Source organism: Diabrotica undecimpunctata, chromosome 6 (genome assembly GCF_040954645.1).
Source record: "Diabrotica undecimpunctata isolate CICGRU chromosome 6, icDiaUnde3, whole genome shotgun sequence".
In the NCBI taxonomy this organism is placed as follows: Eukaryota; Metazoa; Arthropoda; class Insecta; order Coleoptera; family Chrysomelidae; genus Diabrotica; species Diabrotica undecimpunctata.
This window is the reverse complement of record NC_092808.1, coordinates 84,701,866-84,723,260: the sequence shown is the minus strand read 5'-3', so window position 1 is coordinate 84,723,260 and position 21,395 is coordinate 84,701,866. Positions and strand designations below refer to the sequence as shown.

Here is a 21,395-nt window from a genome sequence, read left to right as displayed (position 1 = left end):
GTGTATGACGGGTAGTTCTACATCATGGCACCCAAACCCACCAAATATTTTCTGTTAACATTTCCGTTCACATTATTAACAATTATTATTTATTAGAACCATTTTTGCTTACCAATCTATTAAATGCTGAAAAGCACTTTCAGTTTTGTAATTTTAAGCTATTTTAAAGCTATTTAAATACGTTATGTTGTTCATGCCTGATGGGGCTTTTCACATTTATTCTGCACATTGTGTTGGAGTTTTTAAATAGGTTTTTTCCGACGTTTATGCAGAACGGGCATCTCAACACTAATGGTCCGCATGGTCACCTAAATACAATCCTAATAATCTACCTCGCCCAGATTTTAAATTTGATATATTTTCAAAATATAAAATTAAAATAAAACTTCCATTAAAGCAAGATAAACTCATTTTGATCATTTGATCTGAAATATATCACTGTTATGTCTGAGTTCATTATTTATTATTTTATTATTTATTTTTATTCATTCGCTACAATATTTCAGATTGTTTTGATTCTAAAGAGATATTGTTTCGAAAAACAAAAAATAAATAAAAACAAATCCGGTCTTAAACTATAACATGTCAACTCAAACATGAGACAAAAATTTTTTAAAACACCATTTAAAACTTAATTCATTTTAAGATCGTAGGCGCAAAATTTCGGGCCAATGCTTTTTAAATGCATTTATTTTTTTCGGATCCTGAGTAAACTAATAAGTATTTCGGAAAAATTTAAACGCCGAATGAAAGAATACATTAGTACTGAGGGCTGAAAGTCCCTGAAAACTTCTATAATGTTTATTTTAATAAGTTAAAGGGGTGAAAAAAAAAAATAGAGAAAATTTAGTGTTATTTTTAATCTCAAATATCTTATTCAAAAAATTTTTTTGTTTATTCTAAGGAACTTTCGGCCCTCGGTAATAATGTAATCTTTCATTATGTGTTTAAATTTTTAAAAAATATTTGTTAGTTTTCTCAGGATTCGAAAAAAATGAATGCATTTAAAAAGCATTGGCCCGAAATTTTGCGCCTACGCTCTTGAGGTGATGAACTAAAGAGGAGGACCCATGCAACAATAAACAATAAAGAAATTTATCTAATTTCACATAGTCGCTATTATTTTAAAAAATTTTGAGATGTTAAAAATAAAGCATATTTAGTTCGAATTCAGAATTTAAAAATGTGTATTAAAATTATTTTTCCAAATAATTTCGATTTAAAACTATTATTATTAAACAAAATTAAAATGTTTGTGATGCTAAGCAGTTTGATTATGTTATAAAACTAGCAGCCAAAATTTTTGAAACCAAGTAACTGTAGATATTATTTCAGGAAATAGATATGATTTTACAATTTATTTTAGGTAGGTACTTAATTCTTAAGATATAAAAATGAGCACTGCTACCATATTGATATATTACATTTATATAAAATATAATAATAGAATAGTTATATTGGTACCCGCTTTTCCTGTGTTGTGTGACATCTAAGGTATATTACAAAGGTTTTAACTACGTATTTAATTAAAAAGTTTGCATCTCAAGCACAACTCTCCTGTTTTCACTACTTGTACTGCTGTTTTCCACATCTACACACGGTGAGATCGCATTAAGTGATCTCCTACCTTCGGATCAGTCACACTTGAAAGTGACATTCCTGGATCCGCTAGCTACAGCGGGTGCTGCAACTATTGCAGCCAACCTAAAAACAATATACAATTATTATCTTTTCTTTAACAAAGTTATAAAACTGCAATATAAAATCAAGACACTAGAAGCAAATTTAATTCTCTACCGTTTTCTGTCCCTTTCTTTAAACATCACTCGATGGCGTTTGGTACAAAAAGTACAAAATTATGTTAAAAAAAATATAAAAAAACGGGTGTGGCAGTCCAGTGGGACTGCCGGTGGAAGTTACACTTCTATAAGTACACGCATTCGCCGTTACAAATTTATTTGGGAGTCAATCTGCACAATCATTACATATGTAATGCTATAGGTAAGGCAGAGCAGAAATAGAAACAGAATTAATAACAACTTACTAACAATGAAGGATTGAATCAATATTTTGATGAAAATGTATATTTTTATTTTCATATATGTATGAAAGGAGTTGAATGCAAAAGTTTTTTTTTACACATACTCTGCAGTAAAATTCATTGTTTATTTTGTTATTAATATAACAATACAATACAAATTAAACTGCAATATTCATAAATATTTAAAAATGACAATAATATACATAAAAAACTACACTACAATACAGTGCAACATAATTCCATATAATAATACAATAGAAATTAAAATGCAATATCCATAAGTATTTAAAAATGACAATAATGTAATAATATTAATAAAAAAGTCCTCCCCGACTGGGAATCGAACCCCGGTCTCCCGCGTGACAGGCAGGGATACTGACTACTATACTACCGAGGACATAACACAAAGGTATTTCAAAATTAACAGTTCTGGATCATACAGTGATTTATTGAGATTATTATTTTAAAACACAAAAGACTAATATAATTATGAACATTTAATAAATAATACAAAACATATCACATAAATAATAATATTAATAAATATTTTATTATATGTATAATATTATATGTATATATATCTTTATACAATATATATAATATTAAATTATATATACAAAAGGAACATTTTTATATTCGAGAGAGGAAGAGAGAGAAAATATATCTTCTGTCTCTCTCTTACTCATTATCTTACATATGATTTCACAGATTCACTCCCATACAAATTTCCAACGTGGAGCGCGCGTATAGAAGTATAACTTCAAAAATTAATATATACTATATTATGCCTAGTATAACATAGTATTATATTTGCTTCTATTTGATTAATTCGACACCCCCATCGAACAAAGTTGTAATTCAACACAGGCGGTAATGAAGGTACAATCTTACCATAATTAATGGTAAGATTGAAAACTAATATAGTGTTGCAAAAGATTTTGATGTCACACAAAACCTTTTAAGTGCAAAATACATTATATGTATCATTCGATACAATATTTATTTAACATGGCAAGGTTTAATCGAATTTAAAAGAAACTTACGACCTGGTTGTAACGAATTTCTAGATCCGAATAGTAGTGATGTAGAGTGTAGTGATTATAGAAAGCCTTTCTCTGCTGACTTGTCCTTATATATACCTAACAGTTCTGACGGTAAGATGTGAGTCTTCAAATACCCATTGCTATTTACTGTTTTCTTTTTAATAGAAGACCACAATTTCCCTTTGTTACGAATTGCTAATTTCTAATTCCATTGTTATTCTGTGGTCTTCAGGTAGATATACAAATAGTTTTGTTGTAGGAAGTAGCTATTCGGATGTATGTAAGAAAATGTTTTTCGATACTCTACATATTACAGATAAGTAGAAGAGATTCTCCAGCTGATTCTCCAAGGGAAAGTAAATGGTAAGAGAGGAGCGGGAAGAAGACGCATTTCCTAGCTTCAAAATTTACGAAAGTGGTATAACACGACTACCACTGAACTGTTCCGCGATGCAATAAATAAAGTAAAGATAGCCGTGATGATCGCCAACATCCGGAACGGATAGGCACTTTAAGAAGAAGAGAAGGGATAAGATGAGGGCTCGTAGCCGTAAACAATATTTTGACGAATCTTTAAGGTTTCCCAAATTATAAACTTTATAAAGAGCGGTTACGTGATAATGAATATGCACCAGAGATACAAGCCACTGAGAGACAATATCGAGAAATACTCTGCAATGAATTTAACATTATTTATTTAACATTTAGCATAATCTTAAGAAAGTATTATGCGCAACATGTGATATTTATAAAAGAGCTTCGATTGAAAAAGGGAAAGTTTACAGCTTAATTATACTTATCATATCGCTTCTAAAACTGTGGTGCGAGAATTCAAAATGCAAATGAAGTCGCTTGCTCAATGTAGTAACTCAGTAGTTGCGGCATGTTTTGATCTTCACACGATCTTATCCACTCGAATGTCAGAAGTTTCTGCATCATACTATAAGCGAAACTGGCCATCTTTGAGATTTTGGAGACAATGAAGGACACTTATATGTCTGTAGTATTGTATATTTATTTATTAAAATGCAAGTAAAAAAGGGATTTACAGACTTTTTCTTCTTTTGTAATAGTTGCGGTGGACACAACAAAACTAGAATAGTTTTTGCTATGTACTACTATGCAGTGAAAAAGTTTAACATTAACATTACGCAGGTGTTTTTAGAAGTAGGACATTTACAAAACGAGGGTAATTTAATGTATGCCCTGGTAGATAAATGGAAAAAACATTAAGTCGTATATATTCCAGACCAATGGATAACCATAATACAATGTGCCAAAGCATCAGGCAAGCCATACCTATTCCGTAACTGAAATAAATCAAAAGCAAATTCTAAATTTTAAACTATTTTTTAAGGACATCCATATTAATTTTAAAGTAGATATTAAAAGTAATAAAGTAAAATGGCCTGAAATTAAATATTCACATATACGCAATGAAAATGCGAAAAAAATTCACGTAAATTATGAAGGTCTTTCCGAAAATAATTACTGCGTTAATTTAGAACAAATACCTGTAACTCAATGTTCTTCAGCTAGGTTCTTCGATATACCCGAAATATATCAACATTACTAAAAACAATTAAAATTTTGTGACCCTAACAATATTCAACAATCAGATTTTAAATAAAAATTTGAGATAATTATTTTATTTTGTTCATAGTGATTATTTTGTTCGCAGTAGTAGAATATTGTTGTTTTTGTGAAATTTATAATTTCCAATTAAAATTGTGAAAACTATGAGTTGATATTTTATTTAAATAAAAACTAATTAAAAACATAAAAACTAATTTTCTCTGATTCACATTACCAATAACATAAACATAATAGTATATTACTTTATGAGGCGGAGACGCATGACTTTTCTTGACGCGCCCGATATTACGCGCCTCACTTCGTTCGGCGCGTAATAGAGGGCAAGTCAAGAAAAGTCGCTTCTTTACCGAATAAAGTATACTATTTTTTCTTCAAACGTAGCAATTTTCAACCATAAATAGTACAATTCATACGCTATTTTTACTCGAAATTAACTGTGACAACTATCAAAGTCGTCTAGATGTTAGAAATTAAAATAATTAAGTCGTCGGTGGGATTTGCGTCTCCCTGGTTACAGTTGTTTGACAGTTGTTTGCAATTATTAAAGACAGCTTATTGTTGTTGCAACCGCAAGCGCAAATTTAGTGCGAAAATGGAAAACCTAAACGAAATTGAGTCCGCGGCTAATGATGCAGTAGCACGTTTGGGGCCCTCCAAGTCCGGAATAAAATATCGGTTAGCGTACAAGCACTTCCAAGAGTGGTGCGATACAAGAGGAGTACGGCAAGTTACCGAAGACGTTTTACTGGCATATTTTAATATAATGGAAAATGAAAATAAATGGAAATCTTCTACAATGTGGTCACGATACTCTATGATAAAATCCGAGTTAGTTATTAGAAAAAATGTGGATATAAGCAAATTTTTAAAGGTTCTTGCCTTTCTGAAAAAAACAAGCAAAGGATATACTGCAAAGAAGTCTAAAGTTTTCACTAAAGACGAGTTTGATAAATTTTTGTTTAAAGCGCCAGATAAGTTGTATTTAGGATTAAAGGTAAAAAAAAATTATATTGCAAAGCATATAGTATACTAAATTATAAAAATATTTCAGATTGTTTTGTTAATTGGGGTTACCGGCGCTTGTCGATGCGACGAAATGGTAAAAATGAAGACTGTGGACATTGAGGATAAAGAAAATGTAATAATTATTAAAATCCCAGACAGTAAAACACGACAAATTAGATCTTTTACGATAATTGGTCAAAACTACATTAAACTGTATAAAAAGTATGCATTACTGCGGCCTGAAAATTTCACAGAAAACCGATTTTTTATCAAGTACCAAAATGGAAAGTGTTACCGAAGCGTCATGGGAATACATTCAATCAGCGCAGTAGCCCAAAGAGTGGCTAGTTATTTAAATTTAAACGATGCAAGCGCATACACGGGGCACTCTTTACGACGAACTTCAGCAACACTTTTAATTGATGGAGGCGGAAATCTAGAATGCCACAAACGACATGGGGGCTGGAAATCAAGCACGGTTGCCGAAGGATATATAGAGGATTCAATCAGAAATAAGAACGATAATGCTCACAAAATTTTAAACCCTCATGATTCGCCAACATCGGGAATGATTGCTAAAAGTTGTTCTTGACCATCAGTATCATCAACAATTACCAATGCGTATCAAGAGTCGGGAACATTTTTGCACGGTTTCAATTTTGAAAATGCCTCATTAACTAATTGTACTTTTAATATCACTATAAATAAAAATAATGTTTAATTGTTGTTAATGACATTTGTATTGTTGCTTTGTGACATGTTTCATATTGTTGCCATGACAAGATTTTTCCCTCCGCCGTAAAGAAATGGGAAAAAAAAACTGCTGCCGACGGAGACATCAAACTTTGACAGGATGAAGTTAGATAAGTAATGTCATCATTATTTGACGTTTGAAGAAAAAACCTATTAATTGTAAGACGGAAAAAATAATTAACACGGAGAGTGTAAATTGGTTCTTAAGCGAACTTTTTCTATGAAGAGTGATGTTTTCTGTATATTTCTTCACTGTATATTTGTTTGTTGAGAACTAAATCTAGTCCAATGATGTAATTTTACGAGTAATTCAAATTTTTTACCATAATAACAAATAACATGTAAACATAAAAATAACAAGAAAATATTACAAAAGACTGCAACCTGGCATATATAAGCTCTATCAACAAAAAAGGAACAAAAAAAAATGTAGAAATTAAAGAGGTAGAAGACTAATTAGCTAATTGCGTAGGTTGTACAGTCAATTAATCTTCTTCTTGTGCGACTTCACTAATCATTGTAAATGATTTGGCTATAACCATTGTAAATTCGTGTTTATCTTCTGCTTTCCTTAAAAGCGTCTGTATGTTTAACCCGGTCACGTTGCGAATGTTTTCCAGCCAGGTTATTTTTCGTCAACCAGAACTCCTTTTTTCTTCGATTTTCTACTTTATTATCAGCTGCAACAACTTGCATTTCTTATTTCTTAGTATGTGCCAAATATGCTGTCCTTTTTTTAACAGAGATCAAAAGTTCTCTGTCTCTTCTTATTCTGTACAACACTGTGCAACAAGTCAACATTAACAGTCCAAGCTTCACTTTAGTCCAACCTTGTCTCACACCTCTATTATCTGCTGAGCATCCGTGCTACCACAGCATGTCGATTTTAATAGCCATTTCTTACTATGTTAATATAATTTTTATAGAGACCTTTTTGCTTGAGATATTCCATGAGCATGTTATGTTTAACTTTGTCGAAAGCTTTCTCATAGTCTATATATGTGACAAAAAGATGTTTTTGTTGGTTTCGAGATTTTTAAGCTAGAGTTGTGAAACTATACAGAGCTTCTACTGTTCCGAAGCCATTACGAAAGCCCAACTGTCTATGAGAAAGCTGATTAATCTACAGTCATTACAGTATTTGGGATTATTGGTTATTGGTAGCGGAACAAAGGTTAATAGTAGCCATTATGTAGGTATCTCACCAGATTAGTATATATATGTTGTTAAAGAGAATAGTTATTGAGCTTACATTATCTTCATCTATAAGTTTAATGAGCTCGATATGAACTTTATCTGGGCAAAGATCTCTGTGCGATTTTGAGTTGCTATAGCATGTTGGACTTAATGTTTCCGTTCTTGTGTCTATTGAAAGATATTAAATATATTTAGTCCATATTTGTTTTATTCTAATTGGATTATTATAGGGTTAATTGTTTTTGATAATTAAACTTAATTAAATAGGTTTGCTTGTTCGTAATTTTTCAGATATTTCTCTGATTTTTTTTAATTATAACGATCATGTTTTTTCTGCAATTCCTCTATTTCAATGCATGTTTCCAGCATCCACTTTTCCTTAGCCTTTTTTATTTTATTTCTTTATTTATCTGGGTTTTTGTTCTAAACTTTTCTTCATTTTTCCATGATTTCCAGTATTTATTAAGTCATCCAAGGTTTTCAGCTTTTTTCTTTCTCTTGTAGAGTTTCGTTTTGTGACTTTATAACAGAATCTTTGATTTTGCTCCACATAATGTTTACATTTTTGGCGTTTTTCATTTCTAATGTTACTCTTTTAATTTCTTAATTTAAATAAGTTGAAGCCTCAGCACGTATTGCGTTTAACTCGGTCGATTGATAAAAGAACGAATTGAAAACTAATATGAGGAAACAGAAGATCAGAGTGAATTACGTACTGGCAGATCTACTGTTGATAACATATTTGTACTCCAACAAATTATAGAGTAAAGAACAGCCAGAAATTAACTGAGTCATTTAGTTTTCGTTGACTCAGAGAAGGTTTATGATACAGCACCCCTAAAGAGATTTGAAATTTTGACGAAGGCAGTCTTAAGCAGTGCATACATCAACGGTATAGCGAACTTGCACATAAATGCAAAAAATGTCGATAAACTGGAGAATAAAATTTTAGACGCATGTCCTGTTTGCTGTTATAACTCTATTCAAAATCTATATTTAGGAAGCATTAACTGGAAAAAAATGAACAGGGATGAGGATAGAACTTGGAAACAAGTTTATACCAAAACTTTTTTTTACAAACGATCAAGTGATTATGACAAACGATAAGGAAGACATGGATTACATGATCATAAAGTTAAATGAAGAATAGAAGAATTTAGAATTAACTATTAACATTAACAAAACGGAATATCTCAGAATAAACTACGAAAAAAGAGATCCACAACACTCGTTTATAGATAAAAAAATGCAAAGAATTTAAATACCTAGGGACACTGATAGCGAAGGAAGGAACATCGAAGCGGGATATTAAACAGAAATACAACAGGGCCGAAATGTGGTACAAACACTATACTTATTACTTTGGTCTCCTAAAATTAGTTAACGAACAAAACTGACAATCTATGAGTTGGTTGTAAAATCAATTTTGACGTGAGGATCTGAATGCTGTCAAATGACGATTAAAAATAAGAAAAAATGGAAGTGGTAGAAATGGACTATTTCAGAACAGCATGTCGGATATCCAGACTTGATCACATCTTAAATAAAAAAATAAAAAGAAGAACAGGAACGATTTACAATGCTGCAGATATAATAGAATCTAAATTTAATTATATATTAATTTGGAGTACAATAATAAAGATTTTTTCGAAACGTTCTTCCACATTCCAAAGCTAGTTGACAATTTGTTGACATCTAAAGATACGAAAGGTGTTCTATAGGATTTACTTTTTAGGTATCCTTACAAAAAAATCCAGGAGAAATAAATCTGGTGACTAAAGAGACCATTCGTTGCTGCCTTTTCTCCTAATCCAATGTCCTGAAATAATGTGGTTTAACTATTGACAAACTTAACAAGTAAAGCATAATGCGAAGGAGCTACTTTTGAAAAGTCAAATAATCTTCATCATATTGCTGATTATGTACAATATTATCAGTCAAGGCAGGACTAATCGCGTTTTCCAATAATTGTATATTGTATTTCGCCAGTCAAATTGCCGAAATGATCAAAAAATGGTTCCACCAGTCGATCACCACAAATACCAGCCCATACATTTAATTTTTGCGGTTGCTGTGAATGTACCTCGTGGAAAATTCTGGGGCTTTAATCAGGTCAATAACAGCAATTGTAAAGATTTTCGATTCTATTGATGAAAAACCAGTGGCGGCTCGTGACTTTAACGACGTTTTTTTTCTATTGACATTTGAGACAAGCTTGACATTCTCTCTTGTTTCATGGTGTTTCGACAATTCGTTTTGATTCTTTTGAGACAAGAGAAATCTCGTTCATTTGAGGCAGACGTTGGTGGTAATTAGAGAATTAATGACAATAATTTATTAATTTCGGTAACAGTTTGTTGTAATGAATCGCAGTATATAAACTTATACATATCTTGTAACTAATCCCACCTTCCGAAAATATTTGGATCAGCATATAAAACTTTTAATTCATTTTCTAATTTTATTTTATTTAAGAATCATGGATAATGTTTAATTAACCTGTCTAATAAATATCATGGAAATTCTTTGGTGTAACTTTTAAATTTTGAATCGTCAAATAGGTCAAAAATTTGCAAATCTTCAAAATTAAAAAAACGAGTATCTATTTGCATAATAATAGTATACAAAATTTTAAAATATACTCGTTTCCCGAGATCTGTTTTTCTGTGTCATGGCTTTTTTTTTGGGGGGGGGGGGTTCAGAAATATCAAGAGAGTCCAAAACGTCACTGCGTATATACTGGAAATTACTACCATTACGAAAATCTCTGAGATTTTGCACCAGTTTTGTTATTCTATTTTTGGAATGAATAATGACAGTTAACTGATTTTGAACAACATTGAATATCAAATCGGTTTGGGTAAACACTTTCTTAAACATATTGAAAAGTATGTTAAAAGAGTAATCATTTACCCTGAGAGACCCTGCCGACCCTGACCGGCCGCCACTGTGAAAAACATGCATTAATCGAAGAAAAAATATTAAAGCGAAATTGTAAACATCGCGCGGTCCAAATCATCTTCATAGTTCCAGCAGTAGGTATATTTTATACGGGTCGCATTTTTTCTCCTTCAAAATGGCTTAAACTCTAGTTCGGCTTCATTCTAGGTACAGCTGCTACTTGTTGCGTACTTAACATGGAATCTAGATGAACGTGCTCTAATACTTCAACTTTACTAGGTTCATTAACTACTGGGCCTTAAGTTTCTTATGTTTTATTACCTCATTACCAGATAGATTCTTGAATTGTTTTACTCCAAAAATAATTCTTTCTACTCTCGTGTTTATCTTGATGCCATACAATACAACGAAACGATAGCTACCCTTTCCGGAATAGAATCAACTAATTTCACATCTTTTATGTGTTAAATCGGTCATACTTATTGACCCAAAAAATAAACATGAAAAAAGACGTGCTGCTCGCTAGATTCAGATGCAAAAACTAAAAATTTTGTGAGTTATTTTAGCATCCAAAGTCACCCAAGGGAAATATAAAACGATCCCGGTTTTATTATGTTAATATTTCGCAATAATGAAACACATTTCGATTAACTTGCATCCATCTATACTATAATAACATTTAGTATATAAAGTTTTTGTGCATACTGAATATGCTAAAAGCTATGTAAATTAATTTACGCTATCTATATAATTCTAATTGGGACACGATGCAGAGCGTTAGTTATTTATTAAACCGAGAATAATTAATCTGCAGTAAAGGTTGTAAGATCGATATTATCTTCAGAATAAATAAACGCTCATAGGAATATTTACATAATCTTAAAAGCGTAAAATTTAGAAGTAGTAATTAAAAAGTTAATTAAGCAGTTCAAGTAACAATGTTCGTTTTATTTTTAATAATTGAACATGTAGTTCTTTTAAGAGAAAAGATATTGTTAAAAGTATGCTTATAATGGGTTACTCTGCTTTTTTAAAATTAATTTCGTTACATATGCGTAAAAGGATAAATACATTAGCAGTTATATAACAATACTATTAAAAAAATCTTAGTGGGTTCTCAAGGAGTTTTTATTGCTGAAAATAGTTAAATTTTCATTTATCTATAGGCTATTAAACTATTTTTTTTTGGCCTTAGGTTCACGACCTATTTAGCCAAACAATTGGTTAAACACATACAAACAATTAACTCCTACACTTCTTTTAGATTCATGACAATTTTCTAACCGTTGTTTCATTCACCCAATTTCCTAACCTTTCCATTGAAAACACTAATGGCTGAATATACAAAAAAGATTGAACAGGAACACACACTTCACGCTAAGGTGCCCTTTATAGCGACTTTTTTTTTACACAAGCAATACAGGCAACGGTTAAAGGTAAATGACATAAAAAAAAACAATGGAAAATACAACAACTAACGTCCTACCATTTCGGATTCACACAACACTGAAAAAGGCAGTTTATATTTTCCGTTTGGTACGTTTGAAAAATTCCCATAAAATCGATCTAATAGTTGAATTTCGACTACCTTAATAGAGAACGTTGCAGAAGCAACGTTCTGCGGCAGTATAATTTTTTGTTGGGAGATGGCTTAAAATACAAATTTTATGGCTTCTTGGTTATACCCACATTGAAACATCCAGTGGTTAAGGTCGCCATAATTGCCATTAAATTCAGGTACATCAGTTTCGGAGTTTTATTTTATATAGGTAAGCGTTTACTGTAGCATGTCCAAAAAGGCATTTAACGTACATAGTATAAATTTTCCGAGAAATGGGGTTTCTGTCATTTGGGGGAGCAGATGGAAGAGTTGGATATATACTGCACTATGTATTTTTGCTACTGTTTAGGATTTCCACTAAATTTCCCAATTAAGTCTAACATGTTTCTTCCTAGCTGAAACTAAATCCCATTTGGGCAACTCGTTGTATTCTATACCCACTAAAGTAGCGTCTTTAGCCAAATGGTCTACTTTTTCATTGCCTGGAATATTAGAGTGACCTTTAACCCACATAAAGTTAACAATTCTTTTTAGAGAAGTAAGGATCCTTAGCTTTTCAAGCGCATCTACAATTAGTCTGTTGGTATATATGTGTTTAGAGAAGTGTCTTATTGCGAGGAGGAAGGACTGTGAGTCAGATACAATTAAATATCGTTCGAAATATAATGTGCTATTAATTATCCAATCCAACGCCTTGACAATGGCTACCAATTCAGCTGTGAATATTGAGCAATCTGCTTTTAATTTGTACTAAAAATAATCTTGAATATTGTCTATGTAAATGGCACAGCCAACACTAGGCGATTTTGAGCCATCCGTATAAATTTTACAAGAATGGTGACAGTCTTTCAACTTGTTCTGTATTACTAAGTCTTCATGTACAATTAAAATAGATGAAGGAATTACTACAGCAGGTTCATATTCATATAGTATGTCATTATTTAAGCCAAAGAGTGGAATCCTTTCTCCATTGAATCAATATTGTAATAAATTGGGAAAACAACAGCTAGAGTTGGAGAGTTTTTATTTGCCCACCATTTGTTTGTTAGATTTTCAACAGAGAGACAAGATTTTTTTGTAATAAGCTGTTTTGATTAATAAACTGGCATTTAGGAATAAATTTTTCTGCCAAAAATGGACGTGTTAAATGTAAATGTGGCTCATTACATTCTGCCAAAAGGGCTGGAGTGGGAGTAGATTTGAGAACTCCTAGGACTCACCTTAAAGCTTTGTATTGTATTCGATCCAATTTAGTCAAACGAGATTATGTTGCTGATCCATAGAAAAAGCTTCCACAGTCCAAAATTGATCTGGTATATGCTCTGTAAAATAATAAGTTTATTTTCGGGTCTGCTCCCTAATCATATCGATTAACGGTCTTAAGGATATTAAGGCTTTTTTCACATTTGGTAATGTAATTATTAATATGCTCGTTCCAGATTAATTTTGAATCCAAGGTAACACCTAAGTATGTAAAACTGTTATATACTGGAATTTCCAGCTGGGAGAATTTTAACCTACTAAATTTTGGTAACTTGTGTCTCGAAAAAAATACTACACCTTCTTAGGTGAGATGTCAAGCCCATGACTATCAAAATACTTTTTGCAATAAGACATATTTACTTTAAGGGCATTAATACATTGTTGAAAAGTTTTTTTCTCAACATAGAAACAGAAGTCATCAACATATTGTAAAATGTTACACTGCATTCCCATAGTATGTAAGTTTAATGAATCCAAGTTAAAGTAAGGGACTAAGAACTGAGCCCTGAGGTAACCCTTTGTTAACTCTCCTTGGGCCAATTAGTGAATTATTTAAACGAATATGGACTTGTCTATTTGTAAATAGATTGACTAGGATATAAGCCCATTTACTAGGCACTCCTAATTTAACAAGTTGATCAAGCAGAAGGTCGAGAATAACGTTATCACATGAACCAGAAGTGTCCACAAATAAAGCAGCTGTATATTGGTTTTTAAAATAAGTTAACTGGATAGTGGTTGATAAGTGTGAAATGCAATCCATAGTTCCTTTCCTTCTACGAAACCCAACCTGACCGTCTAAGGTAAAGGTTGTTACTTTACATCCACCATTCTAATCGATTTTTCATGATTCGTTCAAATGTTTTCAATATACATGGCATAAGAGATATCGGTCTTAGGACATTGGGATCATTAGCTTGTAGGCAAGTTATATATCATAAGATAATTGATACCATTAATCCCAGGGGAGGATCTCTTAGAATACTTGATATTTACAGTAAGTTCATTAATATTAATATGAGATGACAAAAAATGTGATTTAAATTTATCTTCAGTGGCATATATTGGAGAAGGAACATAGCAAGGAGCTATTTTATTCGGATAAATCGGATATTGTTTTACAGATGAACAAGAGAATGTTCGTATATATTGTTCAGATAAGGAAACTGTATTAGAAAATTGCAATAAAAGCTGTACAAATGCTGACAATTACTTGGAAGGGATTATACCAATGCAGAAAACCTTTCCTTCTGGTAAGTAATAAATAATTTTATTAAAAGTAGATACACGTAATACAAACTATGGAAGAAATATGAACAAAAACAAAATGCTCATTTAGTGTCGTTCTTTTATTGTTTGCTAATAAAAATTTTATTAACTAATTTTATTTTTGTTGCATTTTAGAGCACCATGCCAGAGATGAGTCTGAGATGTTCTACGCCAGTAGCGTTGCTGCATCACTTCCAGATGGAATTCAGGATCTATTAGATTATTAATCAGATGATAGTATTGCAGATCCAAATTTTGTCTCTGCGCAGGATGAAAAATATGATAGCTTTGCCGAGCACAGCGATATAGTAGAAAGAAAAAAAAAAGAGCCAATTTAGAAGATATAAATAATACTGCAGTAGACAAATATAACTTAGACGGGCAAGTCCACGAGAAAGGACCGAGAAAAATGAGACAAGAGAGATGAGAAAAACGAAATTTTGGTAAGGCGTATGTTACAAGAACTGAAAAAGAGATTAAAGAAAACACTATGCAAGAACTGAAATTATGTAGAACTAAGTGCAAGGAAAAAATAAAGGACGAAGTTCGCTTGCACCTTTTTAAAGAATTCTGGGAAATGGGAAGCTACAATCGTAGGTTAGAATATATAGCTTCTCTCACGGATGTTAAAGACAAAAGTTTTATGCGAATTAGGTGTTCTGACCCAAGCAAACAACGGTACCGACAGCATACCATAATTTATCATTTGCCTATTCATGGCGTTCGTTCTGTTGTTTGCACGAACTGTTTTCTGAAAACCTATAATATTAGTAAGAAATTTATAGAAGTTATAGTAGCGAAAAAATGTTCTCAAATATCAGGCGTAATGACAATAGACCAACGAGGATATAAAAATCGGAAGAAGGTATCAGATGATGAAAAAATAAGGGCAAGGGATCACATTGTATCTATCCCCATATATGAAAGTCACTATACAAAAAGGCAGTCATCGAGGAAATATTTACCTTCAAACTACACACTCACTGCTATTTATGAAGCTTACAAGAAGATGTACTCAGATAATTTAATTAATCGTAAAATGTACGAAAACATATTTTACAGCCTTAACATCAGTATAAAGAAATCTAAGAAAGACACATGCGGTAAATGTGACAAATTAAAAATGAAAATTACTATGTGCAAGAATGAGGATAAAATAAAACTACTAAAAGAAGAGTTAAACGAACACCATTTACAAGCTGATCAAGGATATAAAAACAAATAAGACGATAAATTCCTGACTAAGGATAATGCTAAAATAAAAACTATTACTTTTGATCTCCAGAAATGCCTGCCAACACCAGACCTCCAAAGCGGTCAGTCGTTTTACAATAGGCAATTGTGGACATTTAATCTTACAGTTCACGACTGTGATAACTCACAAGCCCACTGCTATTTATGGCATGAATCCTTAGCAAAACGGGGCGGAAATGAAATTAGTTCCTGCCTATATCAATAAAGTTAAACACCTAATATTGTATTTAGACTGCTGTCCTGGCCAGAATAAAAATAGGTTCATAATACCAGCTTATTTAACTGCTTTACAATGCTCTGCAAATTTAAAAATTATTGAACACAAGTTTTTAATACCAGGTCATACATATATGGAGTGCGATACGGATTATAGTTTAATAGCAAAAAAGAAGAAAACAGTTAGTAGTCAAATAGAACATCCACATGATTGGGCTCAACTAATTCGGCAAGTAGGGAGGAAACGTACATTTTTAGTTAGAGAAATGCAGCGCTCTGCGTTTCTTAATTTTGGTGGCTTATTTAATTCTGTATTAGTTAACCGCAAAACTGATACGCAAAATAACAAGATTAATTGGAGACAATTTCGTTGGTTACAGTATAAAAATCTAACCAGATTCAATACAAGTTGTCCTTTGACAAAGAAGAACCTTTTAAGACCGTAGATTTAGGAAAGAGGGGAAAAGCAGATATAAATTTATTTCCCAAGAAGGCATATAACAAGCCTGTGCCGATAACGATAGAAAAGAAAAAGCACCTGATGGAGTTACTGCCGTATATATCAGAATCACTGTGGGACTTTTACAAAAATCTACCCACAGATAAAGACTTAGCTGATGTGCTCCCGAATTCATCAACTTCTGACGAAGATTAAAAGTTTGAAGTATCTTTTAGCTAGATTTGTATGCATAAGTAATTTATGTTTAATGTTTTTAGTACATAAATACATTTAGCAGTATACAAGTAAGCTTGTCTTAAGGTAATAAAATTTTCTATTATCCTGTGTTATCATTATTATGTTCAATTACAAAGGGGGTAAGTCATGTGAGTATTTGTGAAAAACGAGGCAAGTCAAACAAATATCGTTTTAAACATATTTTTTCCCAAATACTCAGCAAAAATATGTTAAGCCATGTTGGAAAAGTACATGTAAAAATAAATTTCAAGTAGATTATCGTTCAAAACATCTGTAAAAAAACATCATTTTTTTGTAAAATTTTAAATTGTGTTTTTCTCGTTTTCATATTTTATGACTTGTCCTCCTTTTCACGCGCAATAATAGCGAATTGATTTAATTATTTGAGAACTCTCATACATGGTAAACAAGTTAAACGTAACTGATTAATTTATTCATAAAGTAATGACAGTATTTACTGAATTTGCAGTAAAATATTTTGTGGCACTATTCATCTGTAATTTAGTTAACAAACCAGGTAACTCTAACTGGAAAAATATGTCTTAGAGTTTTGTAACAACATTAATCAAATAAAATTCATTTAGAGATATATTAAGATAGTTTATAAAACTAATTTAATAAACACCTTACATAAACAAAATACAAACACTAATATTTAGAAATAGAAGAACAGCATTTGGCAAAGGTTTTATTAAGGCTTGTAGAGATTACTATATATCTTGAAATATTTGAGCTCTTCGTGGTAGAGGATATACTAAAAGACAAAACCGATATTTTTTGAAAATTAAAACGGCAATTGGTAAAAATGGTAGATAAATTTAATTAGCATCGGGCAAATAATTGCTAAAATTAAATATAAAAAGTCAAACATTGAAAGACAAAACCCGCAAGTACATGTTGGAAGAGATGTAAGCTCTGGCCCTCCTGAGACATTTCGTCACTCTAAAGTTATACTATTGTATGTCGCAATTTTTTCATTTTCGAGTTATTAGTGTAAAAAGCTTGTATGTTCACTAAACTTTATTTTTCTAAAGTTACAGAGGTGTATCTTAACTATGGCGATGTAGGCAACCAGAAATACAAAAGTGTATGGAAGTAAAACTGCATCTTTGCAGTTGCATAGTTGTATGTGTCATTTACACTCTCTTAAACCCAGCATTGTGTACTAATTTGAGTAACATGGTGTATGAGTCATATACAACTTTGTGATATTAAAAATATTTATGTTTTTGGAGCATATGGTTTTACTGATAAGTATTCTATAAAACTCTAATTGTTGTAGAAAGTAAGTATGAGTAAAATACAAACATTCTCTAACTTATCCATATAAACATAATATAAATGCTGTTTGATATAGGTACGCATACGTTTCATCGCATTTTGTATATTAGAGTATTCAAAAAGTGAGGTTTTTTTCTTTGGGCTAATAATAATTTATGTTTTGTAGATTCCAGTTATTATAAAATAATAATGGATATTATTGACTCTGAAAATGACACACTGGCGGATTTAAGGTATATTTTTAGTAAAGAAATTATCTATCTAAATTGTTAAAATTAATTTACATAGAAAACGTCTAAATGAGAACCGTGTTAATGATTGCATAAAACTATTTTCTTTTAATAATGCTTTTCTAATAGGAAAAACTTATCAAATAATAAACCCATTAATGATTTACGAATTTAGTTCTGATTATATTTATCTTTTTAGCAATGCTCATCCACCATTGTTTGATTCGGATGAGTACGATTCTGACAAAGATAAAATATACAAGCCTTCAAGTTCAAGTGAAGAGTCGAGTGATGAGGCGAATGGAAACGTAGATCACGTTACTGCTGAGACTGAAGACAACAAAATCCCAAAAATCTTTAAAACATTGACAAGAAAACGGTAAAGACATCCAACTTCCTGGAAGTGTAGCATTAGAAAGGCAGCCCATGAAAACCATAAATAATTGTCTAAATAGATGTTGGTATAACTGCCAAAAAATGATATCTAAAAGTGAGAGACAAAGTCTTTTTGACAGGTATTATACGTTAAATTAATCTGAAAAGATAATCTAGAAATATTAACCATAACCAAAATATACAGTGTTGAGCGTCACAGAAAGAACAAAACCAAAGAAAATAGTAGAAGAAAACATACATGTTGGAACTTAGTTGAATAGGTACACCTAAAACTTGGTCTCGAAGTTCGAAGCTATAGTAAATCTTTAAATTAATTAGAGGAAACATAATTAGTAGTTTAGTTATTAGTGGTGATTTAATTATCCGCAAGTACTTTTATCAAAATATATACGGTTTCATCAAAATCTCACATAATTACAAATTTCAATCCAGTCATACAGTTTTGTAAATTAAAAAATGTTTAACAAGATTTTATAATTAATACAGACTCGTACCGACCCAATTACAATATAATGAAACGTAACAAGAAAATTAAAATAAAAAGTACTTAACAATTTTATCCGATGGCTGGTACTTCTGACTACAGGGATCCTGCAATGTTACCCGATCAACAAACACCATCTTACTCTACAATTACTCAACAGAGAGCAGCTACATTTCCTTCCAAGGAACAAGCCATTATTATCCCAGCAGTAGACATACTAAAACTAGAAGAAGAACTAGCCCAAAAATGTACTCTTTTCATTAAGAATTTTTAATAGCAGAATCTGATTCTACTTCTCCAGCACAGAAGTTGTTGACACCTTTTTAACAGATCACGGAAGAATAAAACTAGGAGATAATGTAGTTAGAGCGAGAAGATTAGTAACTCCTGCTAATAGGTTACTGTTGTCCAATGTTTGTCCGACTATTCCTCATCACATCATCGAGAAATATCTTGCTGAAAAGGGCTTTCATCTACTTTCACCGATGTCTTTCTTAAAAGTGGGAATCCAAGACCCACAATATAGTCACGTCACTGTCGACAATCTTGTCATTCCTGAATAAATTTTCATTGATTTCGATAATACATCTTACCGAATCTTTCTTTCTGATGGACTAACCTGCTATCTCTGCCAACAATATGATCATATAGTCCCAACATGTACAAATATGGCGAATCAGTCATATACATCCATAATTACATCCCAAACCGATCAAGAATCTATTCCTTTCTCCAATGCGATAGCTGAAAGTAAAAATCACTCTGTTCAGATTCAAACGGAAAACACTTGTGACGTAATGGACTCCCAAAAACTACATACAGATATTACCATAAACGTTCTCATTCTGAAATATCGACACCACTTGGTACATCAACGGCAGAAAACACAGAAATAGATTTTATAAAACAAAAAGCAATATCAACAAAAAAGTTAAAAGCCACTAAATCTGATACAAAAATAGTTTCTACACAATCACTTATCCAACCTGCAAAAGAATTTATTGATGAAATTTCAACTCGGTTTGAATTAAACTATATAGAGATAGTGAACTTTCTGGCAGATGCACATGGTTCCCCCAATCCATTAAATATCACACTAGAATACACGAAAAACATATCAGGACTATTAACAGTACTAACAAAAATCTATCCCAAACTCGTAGACAGACGCATTAAATCTAGAATTGAACAAATTAAAAAATATGACAATTCTGAAGATACAGATGTTTCTCAAGAAAGCACCAGTTAAAATAATAATAATAATAAATGGATATTACTCAGTGGAATATACAAGGATTATTTACACACATCGAAACGCTTAAACTCTTAATAAAAGAAATAAACCCACAAATTATAGCTCTACAAGAAACAAACTTTAAAAACAACAAAAAATCCAACTTAAAACATTTTGATTCATACCACAAAATCAGAAACTACGCCAACAAAGTAAGCGGTGGGGTATCAATATCTATTAATTCTAATTTAGAATCAGAAGAGATTCCTTTATACTCTGCTTTAGAAGCCGTAGCAATTAAAGTTCAATGTCCAACTCTAGAAATCTAGACTTATTCTAGGTGATTTTAACTCTCACAACATTTCCTGGGAATGTTATACCACAGACAAAAGAGGATAACAAATTTAAAAAATTTATTAACGAGACAGATTTTGTACTATTAAATACAGGAGAAAAAACTTCGTTTTAACTGTTACCGGCAATCATTCTGTTATTGATCTGACTATATGTGAAACAACTTTACAATTATAAATTTTTCAGATACATGGAAAACTAAAGATGCAAATTGCACAAATATTATAGACAAAACAGCAAAATCAAAACGTAAACATTCAGTACCGTGGTCGAACAAACATTGTGAAGAGGCACTTAAACAAACTAATAATGCATTTAATGTATTAAAAAAACATCATACACCGGAAAACATAACAGCATTTAAAAAATATCGAGCCTACGCAAGGTACGTAATTAAGAAAAGTAAACGTGAATCATGGCAAAATTATGTTTCCACAATAACCGAATATACTCCTGCATCAGAGATCTGGGAATAAAATCCGTAGGATTAAAGGCATTTTATACAGAAACAAAATTAACTCTCTTGACATTGAGGGAAACTTAATTACAAACAACAGTCAAATAGCCAACGCTTTAGCCAACTCATTTCAGACATATTCAAGTAATTCCGTACATGACCC

General features: G+C 31.6%; 1 protein-coding gene across 3 annotated transcripts in view; it reads right to left on the bottom strand.

Moving 5' to 3' along the window:
* Window positions 1-694: 694 nt before the first annotated feature.
* Window positions 695-21,395, bottom strand: part of 5-HT1B (5-hydroxytryptamine (serotonin) receptor 1B) — a 539,806-nt gene continuing 519,105 nt past the window's right edge. For 2 of the 3 annotated variants that reach the window (XM_072534834.1, XM_072534836.1), the window contains one exon: window positions 695-1,704. The gene's annotated coding sequence lies outside the window, so the exon portion shown is untranslated. The remainder of the gene's footprint in view (window positions 1,705-21,395) is intronic. The other variant, XM_072534835.1, reaches the window with a different exon arrangement.